At 40.9% G+C, this 12230-nt stretch overlaps 1 protein-coding gene across 5 annotated transcripts in view; it reads left to right on the top strand.

Annotated features, from left to right (window-relative positions):
• Positions 1-12230, top strand: part of KLHL29 (kelch like family member 29) — a 403320-nt gene that overhangs the window by 41266 nt on the left and 349824 nt on the right. For 3 of the 5 annotated variants that reach the window (XM_074895563.1, XM_074895565.1, XM_074895562.1), the window contains exon 1: positions 1071-1181. The exons of 1 other annotated variant lie outside the window; for it this stretch is intronic. The gene's annotated coding sequence lies outside the window, so the exon portion shown is untranslated. Of the gene's footprint in view, positions 1-1070; positions 1182-5763; positions 5806-12230 lie in introns of those variants that run through there. One more of the 5 variants, XM_074895567.1, reaches the window with a different exon arrangement.

Below are 12230 nucleotides of genomic sequence, written 5' to 3'. Positions count from 1 at the left end.
AGGTGTCCATGCCCATGGCAGGGTGTGGGAACTAGATGATCTTTAATGTCCCTTCCAACCCAAACCTTTCTGTGATTCTGTGAATTTAACTTTGTCCAGACCTGTTATGTGTTGGGCTTTGTGTTGTGGCTGTTGATAGTGATCCTGCTGCATCTGTGGAGATGTCAGTCCATGTCAGACAGATGTTAACATAGATAGTAAATGTACAGTGAGCCTGGTTGGTTGCTGTATATTCTTTTTTTCTCTACTCAGTTTTTATGCATGAGTGTATTGCAGCAAAGTAACTGGAGCTCTTAAGGTCTATTGTTCTTTGACAGTCTTCTAGATGAGCATTTTTTTTAGGGCTGGTAACCTTCTATTGATCTCTTTCTGATTCAAATAATGCTAATTTGGAATATATTTATGTTTATATTGATACAGGTGATGGAGAGAGGAACTTCTCACCAGAAGTGCAAGTTGAAATGAGTTCATTACACTGAAGAGAATCACAAGCTAATTTTTTTAATGATATTTTGAGATAACTGTTTCAGACAGACTCTTTTGTAATTTAATGTCTGGACGACTTTTTCTTTTTGGAAATGGGGATACTGTTCTTTCCTCCAGCTATTTTTGGTGAACCAGTTCCTAGAATTTTATAGCGATAGTATTTAGGTCATATCAAGTAGGGTGTTGGAGGCTTACTTCAAATATACTGTAAATATCATAGCAACAGTTATGAAAGAAGGAAAATAGTCACCTCTCTAGAATTAAACATCAAGTAGCTCAGCAAAGCTATTAATTAAAACTATATGAAATGCAGTGGAGTGCCACATGTGTGAATGAGCTGATAAGATTTTCTATCAAAGAGGAGAAGTAACCATCCAAGAAAAGCAAATGTGGGAAGATTAAAGCTGGAATATTTTTTTTTAATGGAATAAACTAGAGAGGAAAAAGAGTAGTTCTGTTGGCCATCAGAAGAGGCTCTGTAGCTCTTCACTGGACAACTAAAATCACTGGGAATCCAAACCTGGGAAGTGCTGCATATATGCCATCCAGGCACACCCACATTGTAAAGCTGAGAGATGTGGAAGGATAAATAGAAATTCAAGACCTGTGGACATAAAAACCTTTCTTAATGTAATAGTTTTTCCTATTGCTGAAAAGAGTTTTTTGGAAGTCTGGGAATGGCTTGACAGAAATAGGTAAGAATTAATAAGTAGATTCTTTTTTATTGTTTACACCAAAGTTGTGCAGTATCAAAAGAGAATGTTAAAAACTGGCCTTGGTGAGGGTTTGATAGAGTACGGAGTCCCACACTGGCACCTGGTCAAATTAAATTAATCTCTTATCTGTCACAGACTATCAAATGTTACACTTTGGCTCATGGGTAAGTGCTCGTTAGTGACCAGGAGCTGCTAGTATCACTTTTCAAGGGCCTGGAGAGACCTTCTCTGAGGTGTTGTGACTGTGCCAGTTCAGGGAAGGTTAAGTCAGTCCAAAAGAGCATTTGAATGGCTGTGTCACCCCATCGTCCCCAGACAAGGGGGCTGTGTGAACTCATGGACATCTCTGAGGCCGTGGGTTTGGAGGACACCCAGGCAGTGTGCTGTGGCCTTGCAGTTGGCTGGGCAGAGAAGGTAATGTAGGTGTCCCTCTAAGTACAGGTCCAGAAATTTTCCTTGAGCAGTTGTGATTGAATCCAGCCCTGAGTATGCTCCTGAGGGAAAATGGATAGTTACAGGTAACTTAGACACCAGCCCAGCTTTCAGGCCACTCATAAATCGAGGGGAGGTGTGGTTGACTTCTGCATCCTGCATTTTGACATTTTGTCTCTGGCAGTTGGAGGCAACAGACACAAGTAAGGATGGAGTGCTTGAGAAGTGATGTTTCCCTGTGGATGATTGCTGTTTGGAGAAACGTGTGATGTGGGAAGCAGAGGGTTTTTCTTCCCCTTTCTTTTCCCGTTATCATTTCACATTACTGTCAGTACAGAGGGGTTGCCGAGATGGTATTAAGTCTGCACTTCCACTGCCCTTGCCTTTGGAGGGGCAGAAGGAAGAAGGTTTGCTACCCTATGACTTGTCTTCTTTCCTGTCTTCAGGCACCTGTGGTTCAGCATGGAGTTCCCTGGACAACAATCTCTGTAGTTGTGAGGTGGACTAGGCACATTGAGTAGACGAAGCAGACTTGAAGTCCTTTGAAAAGCAATTAAATTTGCCTGTCACTTGCTGATCAAATGTATTCAAGTAGTATGTTGATGAGTTGAGTTTGAACTGAAGTGCTGTTTTATAGGAGAAGATTCTGAGCTGTGGGGGGGGGTTGTGTTTTTTTTTCATACCTGCTAAGAATGCTGTAAATGAAACTGAAAAATGAATGGGTTGAAGCATACCCTCAGTAAAGCAGATGGGTAGGGATCTTAAAAACAAAATCCTCCCTGCCCCCAAATGATCAATTCAGGAAAAGAATGTGGGGAAAACCAAGATTGTGTGAAAATTGAGCTGTTGTGCCTGTGTAAGTACCCAGTTGTGGCTTACCTTTCAGTTGCTGCTCTCCAAATGCTGATGGGATTGTAAATGGCTCTGTTAAATGTATGCAAACCAGATTGTACAAAGCAATGATTTAAAACAACAACAGTCTTTCATCTTTGGTGAAGCCAACAAATATTATAAAATCTAAATTGTCTGGAAGTAGTTTATCTTCAAATCCTGACAGCATTCAGCAGCTGAAATATATAAATGCACTCAATTCTAGCTTTGGAGCCTAGATTTAATGAGATGCTCAGAGGGAAATCTTTGGATGGACTTATATAAATTGTAGAAATGGGCCACTGCACTGTCACAGATAACTATTTTTTCAACTTTTGATCCATTTTTATAAGTAATCATTTTATCAGACAACCCTTGGGTCTGCTCTTTACCTGTCCTTTTTGAAAATAATTTTCAACAATAGTTGAAATAACAATCAGTAACAAATAATCACAGGCTGGAAATGGAGTCCTGTCACTGATGCTGCTGAATAACAACTGATGAACATTGCATGGTGTGTGAGCTGCCAGGCTCTGCATGGGTGTGGGATGCACCTACCTGCAGTTCAGCCCCAGCCTTCCAGTTTATAACTATGGTGCAGGAACAATGGAGAGGGTAAGAGGGAAGGGTGTGCTGTGGGTTAAAGAAGAAAGTGTTTTGCTGTTGGTCTCTTATCCTAAAAAAACCCAAAAGTGTAGCTTATATCCGAAAAGTATGAGAGCTAATACTTCCTTATAACTGACGTGCTTCTAACATAGCACTCTGTAATTTCACTGGGCAATCTATCCTCCTTATTCACCACTTGGTGTAGCTTAGTGGTGAGAGATGTTATCTGACCTCAGCATATTCCATTTAATTAGCAGATGGCCCAGGATGTTTTTAAAAAGAAAGACTTTTTCACATTAATAAAAAACTAAAATTGTGTTTTGGCAAAGGTGTCCTGGTAAGAAGTAGACAACCCTTGGAAATGCCAAGGGTTGCATCAAATCTTAGAAGAAAGTTGTAAATCTCACCTGATATCTGCTCATTAATTATGAACTGAAATTTCTGGAAGCAAAATAATGCCTTTTATGTTTTCCCCGTTGTTGACAGCTTAAAATAACTTAGTCTAAAGAATATATGCTTCTACTTTCTCTTCCAGTGTGAATATGAGCTATAGATACTGGAATCTACTGCTTTTTTTTTCAAAGGACTAATATTTTGATGTATCATAAAGACAAATAGAAACCACATTTTGGATCCAGCTGTTCTAGACACTGCTCAAGCTCCTGGAGGCAATCCTTCTCCTAAATGAGCAAATTAAATGCATGGAGAAGGGAACAGAAACCATACCTGAAGCTCCAGATTCATCTTTCTGATCTGAATCTAATTCTGTACTTTCTGGGTTACCTAAGCCTGCTTCTTGGCTATGCCATCAAGGCCAACAGTCTTTGATGTGATGTAGTGTCACCTAGTTTCCAAGTAATGGCCACTTCTCAGGTACCACAGGAATATTTTTTCAGCCTTTTCCGCATTTTTTTCCCAGTGGTTTAATTACCCATGTAGATGTTGTCAGACGTGTTTGCCTTAATATAACAGATTTGAAATATTTTAATCTTTTCTTGGGAAACATCAATTCTGATGACTCTTGTTTATTCATTGACTTTTTTTTATTGGTCATTCCCACAAAATTTGTTTTGAAGGTATTAAAATGTCCAGCTGCAGTTTCAGATTATTTTTGCTGCCAGACAGTAAGTTGGAAATAACTTTCAAGTCATCTTCCTTACCCCTCCTCCAGTCCCCAGAGCCTTCCAGCATATGTCCTGTCCATGCTCTAAGGGTTTGTTTCTTCTTGATGAGTTGGGAGGATTATTTACATTGTTGTATTCTTCTCCCTTCTTATACAACGATTGACTTAAGACTGTTGAGCCTTGGGTTTTACAGCCAGTTAATATTAAAAGTACTCAAAATACAAATAAAAAAAGTGAAGTTAATACTTAATGCTGGATGGGATCCCCTTGCCTGTACACTTCAATCTTTAGTTGTACATTGGCTGAGTTACTGCTTGGAGAGTATATGTATATCAGCAAATTACATTATTCTAGTTAGAATCACAGAATGATTTGAGTTTGAAAGGACCTTTAAAGACCATCTAGTCCAATCCCCCCACCATGGGCAGAGGCATATTCTGCTAGATCAGGTTGCTCAAAGCCCTGTCCAACCTAATCTTTAACACTTCCAGTGATGGTGCATCCATAGCATCTCTGGGCAGCCTGTTCCAGTGTCTCACTCAGTGTGTCACTGAGTGTAGTAGGGGGTAGTTTTTCATGCCTTTTGTGGAGTGAGGTCTGTGGTAACAGTGCCCTTCTGGTGGGGGAAGATGGTGTTGGGGTTTGGCACTGGTAACTGTTTTAAGACCATTTGTTTGAATTTCAGTTTAGTTTAACTGTGCAGGATACATGCAGATGGTGATGTTTTACTTTTCATGTTACAACACTTCAGGAGGTGTCTGTGAGGGCATCACAGGGGGGTTATCCTGCCCCTGTGGTTAAGGAAAAGAGACTGGAAGAGCATTTGCTATTTGATATGCTATTGTTAGATTTTGAGCCAGAAGACTGTGGGTTAACTGCAGGTTTGCTGCTTCCTTTTTCCATGGTAAAGACGATGCTGGAGGAAACTTCTTGTTTACTGTTGGAAAGGGCATAATGTCTCTTTAAGTCATCTTTATCTGATATTTTAAGTATACTTTAATTTTCCTGTTTTATCTTCCATGTTCTTTTCTAGGCCTGGAAGAATTTGTGATATTTTTTAGTCATCTCTTTATCTCAGAGTTCCAATATTTTCTCCAAGTTGGTTTTCACTGGCAGCTTTCCCCTAAGCTGCTGTTACTGTATGTTTCATGCCACTGTCTGTGGTGTGAAATGTTAAGCAGCTTAGCCATGACTGTTTAATTTCTGTTAAAGCCTGTGCTTTTAAATAGTTGGCCTGCTTAGCACCTCCACAAAGTTTGTGGGTATCCCCCCATTACACTCTTTGGTGCATGTTTTTACTTTGTTTGTAGGTGATAGCAGCTTTCTGGGTCAGGCCCCTGAACTTAGAAGGCATTTTATTTTAGCTTCTTTCAAACACTGCGTTTAATATCGTTAACTACACAATTCTTTTGGGGCTGTTTTTCCTTTTCATTTTATCCCTAATGTCAGCTGCTTATTTCTCTGAAGCTGTGTGTGAGAACTTAAATGTCTTGTATCATCTTTCCTACAGAGAATATCCCCTGCCTGATTTCCGCATCTCCAGAATTACCTTCTGTTGTGGGAAGCGGTTGGTGCGTAGCCTATAACATGTCAATTTTGAGTTGTGTTCGATATGCATCTTACAGTCCATAAAATCTTTTATTGATATTGATCTGAAATTGCCACTGTAATCGTGTTTAGTCCTCCAATGTGGATTTTTCTCAGTACTTTTTGCTTTGCCTTTTTAAAGTTTGGTTTTTGTTCTTGCTTTGCATGAAAAGTGATCAGATCAGATGTCAGCTGCACTACACACTTTAATATCCTGGATAAGTTGAGCTACGTTTTCATTCCAGTAGACAGGTTTTTAATCTGATGTATGGGTAGATATCTTACTAGCGGAATGAATATTCTACCAACAAGAAACCCCAGAGCGATTCTGTCAGTCTTTTGCCATCCTGACTCTTTTTATTATTATTTTTATTTATTTATTTACCTATTTCATTCTTCTCTCTGGCTGTTGTCAGCACTCTCCAATGTAAGCAGATGTCATGGCTGAGGACACTGCCACAGTTTGTAGCAAGCTGTGAGTTCAGCAGCACAGTTGTCTGTTGGTGTGCAGTATCCTGTAATTGTCATTTTCCTATATCACATTTGAAATGCAGCTTGCAGTAGTTGGCTGTTAATTGGCTCACAGTCCTTCAGCAGTTTTTCAGCATTAGAAATCCTAATTTAATGTTGCTCTTTCTGCAGGGAGGGAAGGCCATTTTCCCATTTTGGTTCATCATGTGTATGATGAATTCTTATATTTAGTTATGTCTTTTAACCCACTCGTCAGCATCTACATAAGCTGTGGAGTTTGAGAACGTGCTCATCTGGTTTCTCTGTTACTTGCATAGCTTTTGACCTTGCTGATTTCTGGTATCCCAGAGAGCTATAATTGTAGTTGGTAGAAGAGAAGCATTCATTTTGGAAATTGCTATTGCATTTGGAATATGTTACTGCCACTCCTCCATGCTTTCCCCAGCTGCGTGGTGCAGCACTGCTGGTGAATGGGGAGATGGAAGCACTCTAGTTTCCAGTTTGTCAGTCAGCACAGCCAGCTTCGCCTGAGAAGTCGTCGAAAAGTGATTTGACTAACCCAGCAAGGAGAGGCTTGCAAAGTGCAGTGGAGATGAAGCCATTGCTTGGCAGGTAACTATTAGAAGTGGCAAAGCATAGTAGCTGTCTTCAGCTGCTCCTGTCTGTCCATGGGCAAAGCTGGCTTGTCAGAGCCTCACTATCCAGGTAGCTTCTCTAAAGGCTCAATTTTTGAGGCATTCTTTTGGTGTGCAGTTTGTTGTAGTGGCAACCTTGTTTGGTTTGACTTAACCACCCTACCTGGCTATCTGAGTGCACTGCTGAGGGTAACTGGGAAGTCAGTGGGTCTGTAACACAGCAAATGACTTGCTTTTCATGTGATCCTTACTCGTGACCTGCCTGTCTTGGCTTAACCAATACTGCAGGAAGTTGCAACTCTTGGTGTAGCTCACAAGGTTCCCATGATGTTCTCAAGTCTCTTCTGCCATGTCCACATGCAGGTCCTAAGGAAAAGACCACTGGCCCAGATTATGTTAAATTTTAAATGATAGATTTATTTTCTTAGAGATGGATGCTTTCCCATTTCTAGGTGTGCTCAATCCTTTTACTCAAAAGGTATGTACTTTTGAGAGTTGCAATGATTACAAAATTGTTCTACTTAATTTTTTTTTTTAGTCCAGCTTTGTGTGCATGGCAGGGAAATAGCCCTTCCTATTGCAGTTGTGACATCTGTATAGGAAGTCCAAAATGATACTTGACTTGCTGTCATATAGCATGGCATGCTGATCTGTAATCTTCAGTCCATTACCATGTGTAGGTTCCTTGGCTTTTCTACTATGTCTGTAACTATATATTAAGCTATGTATATGTGCTATATATATTAATATATATGTATATTAAGAAATAATCTTCTGAATGCAACATGAGTATTAATTGAATCTCTTTCATTTATGTGACATGGAAGTACAGTGAAAAAATGTGCAAGCATGCATGTCCAGGTTTCCTTGGGATCTTGGACAGTGTTACATATTACTGGTAATGCATGTAATCACAGGTGGAGACTGCTGCAGGGGATAATCTCTTGTTTGTTAGGTTGAGTGCTTTTTCTTTTCTTCTGTTTTTTTAATGAGTCCATTTCTGAAGTAGGCTAAGTCTAGTTGTCATTTTATCAAATCCCAGTTGGTGATAGCTGTTAACAACAAGATAACACGTTTTCACAAGCTTGCACCTGTTTGTTTTTTTAAAAAAAGAGCGTGTCCTGCTTTGCACATAAGCTTTGTCTCTTAGGTTAGAAGGGTTCAATTTGAATAGCTGATTTATGTGCTGTATGTAGATACCTATTACTCTGGTTCTCTGAGAAGCTGTAATGTGTTTTGTTGGGTCTGCATTTCACTAAATTAAGTAACCTGGTTGCTCTTGGGACAACCTGGAGAAGTTTTAAATACAGAGATTTTCACTTCTGTTAAACAGTAGTGATTTACAATTGTAATTAATAAAAGGCAGAAGCTGAGTTGCCACTGTAGGTATGAGGATTTTTTGTAAGAAATAAAGCTTGCTTGATGATCTTTGTAGCCTTAATCAGTTAATTGCTTGATTAGAACTTGAGTTATTAAATCAACTACGTGAATATTCATGAAGCAGTTACTGAGGTCCTTCCCAGCAGCTCTTCTTCACAGAAAAAAGGACTGTTTCCAGTCCTGAATCCAGCATTCCTTACAATCGATGAAAAGGATGTTCTGTGTTTGAACTTTGGATCAAGTCCTACGACACTAGAAACAATGAGGTGATTTAACAACTCGGCATGTGTTCTGTTTGTTCCCTACCACCCACCCCACTACTCTGTTTGGGCTGTTTTAATTTTAATAATAGAAACCATATTGAGTTTATATGAGATTCTTGGCCTTGGTAGTATCTCCATAAGCTTCTAAGATGCCAGCAAGGCAGAGTTTTAGAGGTAACTCTAATATTACAAACTGATGTATGGAAGAAAAAAGTGGAATGGTTTTCTGGCACATGACCCCTGAAATTTCAACAATGTCATCTGCAGAAAACTTATATCTCAAGTGTTTACATACCTGACTCTGTGCTTAGTCTTCCTATTGACAATAAGTAGTATCTTCATGTTCTAGCACTGTTCTGAGTAAGCATGTTTTTAAGAAGCGGAGTGTATCTGTTCCGGCTGAGGAATATCCAGGAGGAGTTGTACTATGTCAGTTGTTCAGGTTAAGTTGTTCTTAACTATGTCTTGGAGAAAAAAACACAACAAAATAAGGAAACAGGTGGAAAGCATGGTTTCTTCATATATTTCTGTGACAGGAAGCATTCTTTTAAGAGAATTACCTATATTAAATTATGGATGAACTATATAGGAAACAAACAAAAACTTCAGTATTTTCCAGCCATTCCCCCCATGTGTGTCCCAAATGGTATTCCTCCCTAAATATCCCTGTAATTTCATCATGGGACAAACAAAACTACACCCCCTGCAGCAAAGTCCTTGATGTAGGGATTTCAGTGAAATAAGTTAGAGTGAGCAGCTCTGGATCCATTTTTGTTTGCAGCAAGGTGTTTCCTAGCACCTGCTAAACTTCCTGGAAAAAAACCCAAACCTTTTCTTGGTGAATTAACTTGTTTCATGTTGAGGTTGGCCAGGAGTCACACCTGGGCATAAGAGTCTGTCACCCCGGCAGGTTGGGCTTTGGTTCCTGGGTAGGGGTGCTAGGGAGATGCTGCATACGCTGTCTTGGGGCAACCAGAGCCCTTGCCCAGATGTTTGGAGATACCAGGGAAGTAAACAAGATCAGTGCTAACTAGTTCCTGAGGGAACTTTTGCTCAGCCCTCCGTGTCAGGAAGCTGGTTGTTATAAAACAGTCTTCTGTGTGAGGAGCAGCAAACCCCAAGGCTGCCGGGGTGGTGGGCAAGAGCAATGGCACCCTCACAATAGAGCTCTAAAATATAGATGTGTCCTTAGTTAATGAACTCATTTCCCTAACTTCTGTGTCTCGCAAGAAGTGGGAATATTTCACAGGAAACATGGGGGTTTGGGTTTGAGGATTTTTGTTCCTTCCCCAATACTGGCTTCATGAAACTGCCAGTTAAAGCAGCATGAGCTGAAGTCCTGGCTGTGGGTTGGGCCATCCTTGCCACTTAAGGCCTTCTTTAGGCTCTGTATACCCAAGGTAAATACTATAAATAGTATAAAGGTTGAATTTTAATTTGAGCTTGATTCTGTATGGCTACACCAATCTTGGTAAACTAACCAGGGTCAGGGCACAGGCTCATGTGTAATTATGCATTTGTGTGATCTTTGCACCTTCCTGGGCAGGGTTTTGGCTGAGAGCTTTCCCTGAACCATGCTCAGGTATAGGCATGTCTCTGGAGGCAGGATGGACAGAAATACATCTCTGGAGGGGATGCTGGGCATGTATGTGGGAGCTGTGCTGTGCCAGAGATTTGGCACTGGCCTGCTAGTGCTATTTACTGGTATAATACATTTAGTAAGGTAAAGAGCTTTTTTGTTATGTTTTGGGTTTCTGGGCATCTGGACCTCATAAGCATGTGTATGTACATGCAGCTGTATGGTACGAGGTGGCAGAGCAGTTTCTGGCCCGTATGGGAGTGCAGTGGTGGGGAGCAGACTTGCTCTCCTGTGCTGCAGCAGGGAACAGGAGAGCTGCCCTGCTGGGAGAGGTGGAAAGGGTCCTGCACTCATGCTCATGTCCCAGACTGTGATGTACTGGTGGTTATAGCTGCCTCCTCTGGGCTGAAGGTGAGATTTCAGATCTCAGACAGCAGAGGGGATTGAACCACAGATATCTGTATTTAAGGAGAGTGCTTCAACCACTGAGCCATTGAAGGGAAAGGGAGTGATGCTTTTGAACTGCTTAAGGGGAAGGAACTGCTGTCAGCAGAGGGGAAGGGAGATGAAACAAAGAGCAAACTCTGGTAGAGAGATCACACCTGGGAGAGTGAAGTGAGGATTTTACCTCTCCACAGAGAGCCAGTTTTAATGATTGGTTCCTCTCCTCAGCATTTCCTGGGCTTATGTCGGACGCCTGCCTGCCCAGCATCCAGCCTGCTGCGAGGCCCATGCCTGGCGTGCCTCGCTCAGTGCCACGTGCCCAGCAAGGAGCGGGGACACCCTGATGCCACGTGGCATGTTCCTCCATAGGTACCACCTTCGGCAGCACCTTCTGCAAAATGCTGAGTTGCTTTTCACGACCTAATCTGTGCTTAATAACTAAAGAGTATTAAGACTCAGTGCTTTAAAGGTGATGCATAACTACAAGTCCATGTGGGTTTTGGGTTTTTTTAAACATACTTTTTCTGATGTTGATCTTAATTCCTCCTTAATGCACTTGAGTTCCAGTCTGAACTGATTTTGTTACTTGGTTGGTTCTAATTCGGGGGCTTGGGAGGTGCTTTTATAAAATACTAGTGGGTTTTCACCCCCTTTTTGGTACTGTATTCATCTCTGACACAGTTTCATGAAATACAGCCTTCAATTGATGAAATTAACTTTTCTTGATCCAGGAGATTAAATGTGGCTCTAAATTTTTAAGCAGAACCAGTTGCTGCAATTCCCCATCAAAGAAAATTTTGTGGACTTGAACGAATAAGACTTAGGGAGAGTGTTCTCCTGGGGAAGCTGATTAGTTAATACGTAACTAATATCTTTTTCTTTCCTCTTCCCCTGCATCTTCAGACCTGAAACAACACAACTGATTCCTAGATCAAAAGAATGTTCAAGTCCCTTTTATTGGACAAATACCAGGAACGGTAGGCTCTTACTTTTCACTTGAGTAACAGCACAGGCTTTCACAATTACTTTAATAAACTTGAAGTAGGTCATAATACCCACCACTGCATCCTTAAACTGGTATAAATCTTGGTTTCCAGAGTTTTAATTACAGTGGCTGCTCCCATTAGGTGGTCTTGTTTCATGGCAGGATGCTAGACAGCTCTCCTGCTCTAAGTCATTTATGTGGACTGCGGGTATGTCTGTCAAACCATAATGAGCAATGAAAGAATGAAGAATGTTAATTTAACTGATGCTGCTTTTGCTGTTAATGTAAGTACCACCAGCTGCACCTCGTAAACATTGCTGTTTGCTTGCCTGCACATCACTATTCAGTGAGACCTAGTGTGATTGATAGAGGCAGAATTAGACTGATGGCTTGCATGCTGCAACTTTTCTGTAGTGCTACTTCTGTGAATGCTTTTTTGTTGCAAGAGACAGCTCCTAAATTTTAATTGCTTTTCAAACTAGCAAGTGCTGCTTGTGTCAAATGCTGATAATTGGTTTATGACATAGAGGTATTATAAATTAAGGAGAGGTCAGTGTAGATAATGCGCATATTACCTGCTGGAGGAACGATGGTTGTGTTGAAGTGACACTTAGGAGATGCTCACTGTGGCGTGCGGGGGTTCTCAGTGCTC

Source organism: Athene noctua, chromosome 1, assembly GCF_965140245.1.
Source record: "Athene noctua chromosome 1, bAthNoc1.hap1.1, whole genome shotgun sequence".
Classification (NCBI taxonomy): domain Eukaryota; kingdom Metazoa; phylum Chordata; class Aves; order Strigiformes; family Strigidae; genus Athene; species Athene noctua.
This window is presented reverse-complemented; position numbering and strand designations above follow the sequence as displayed.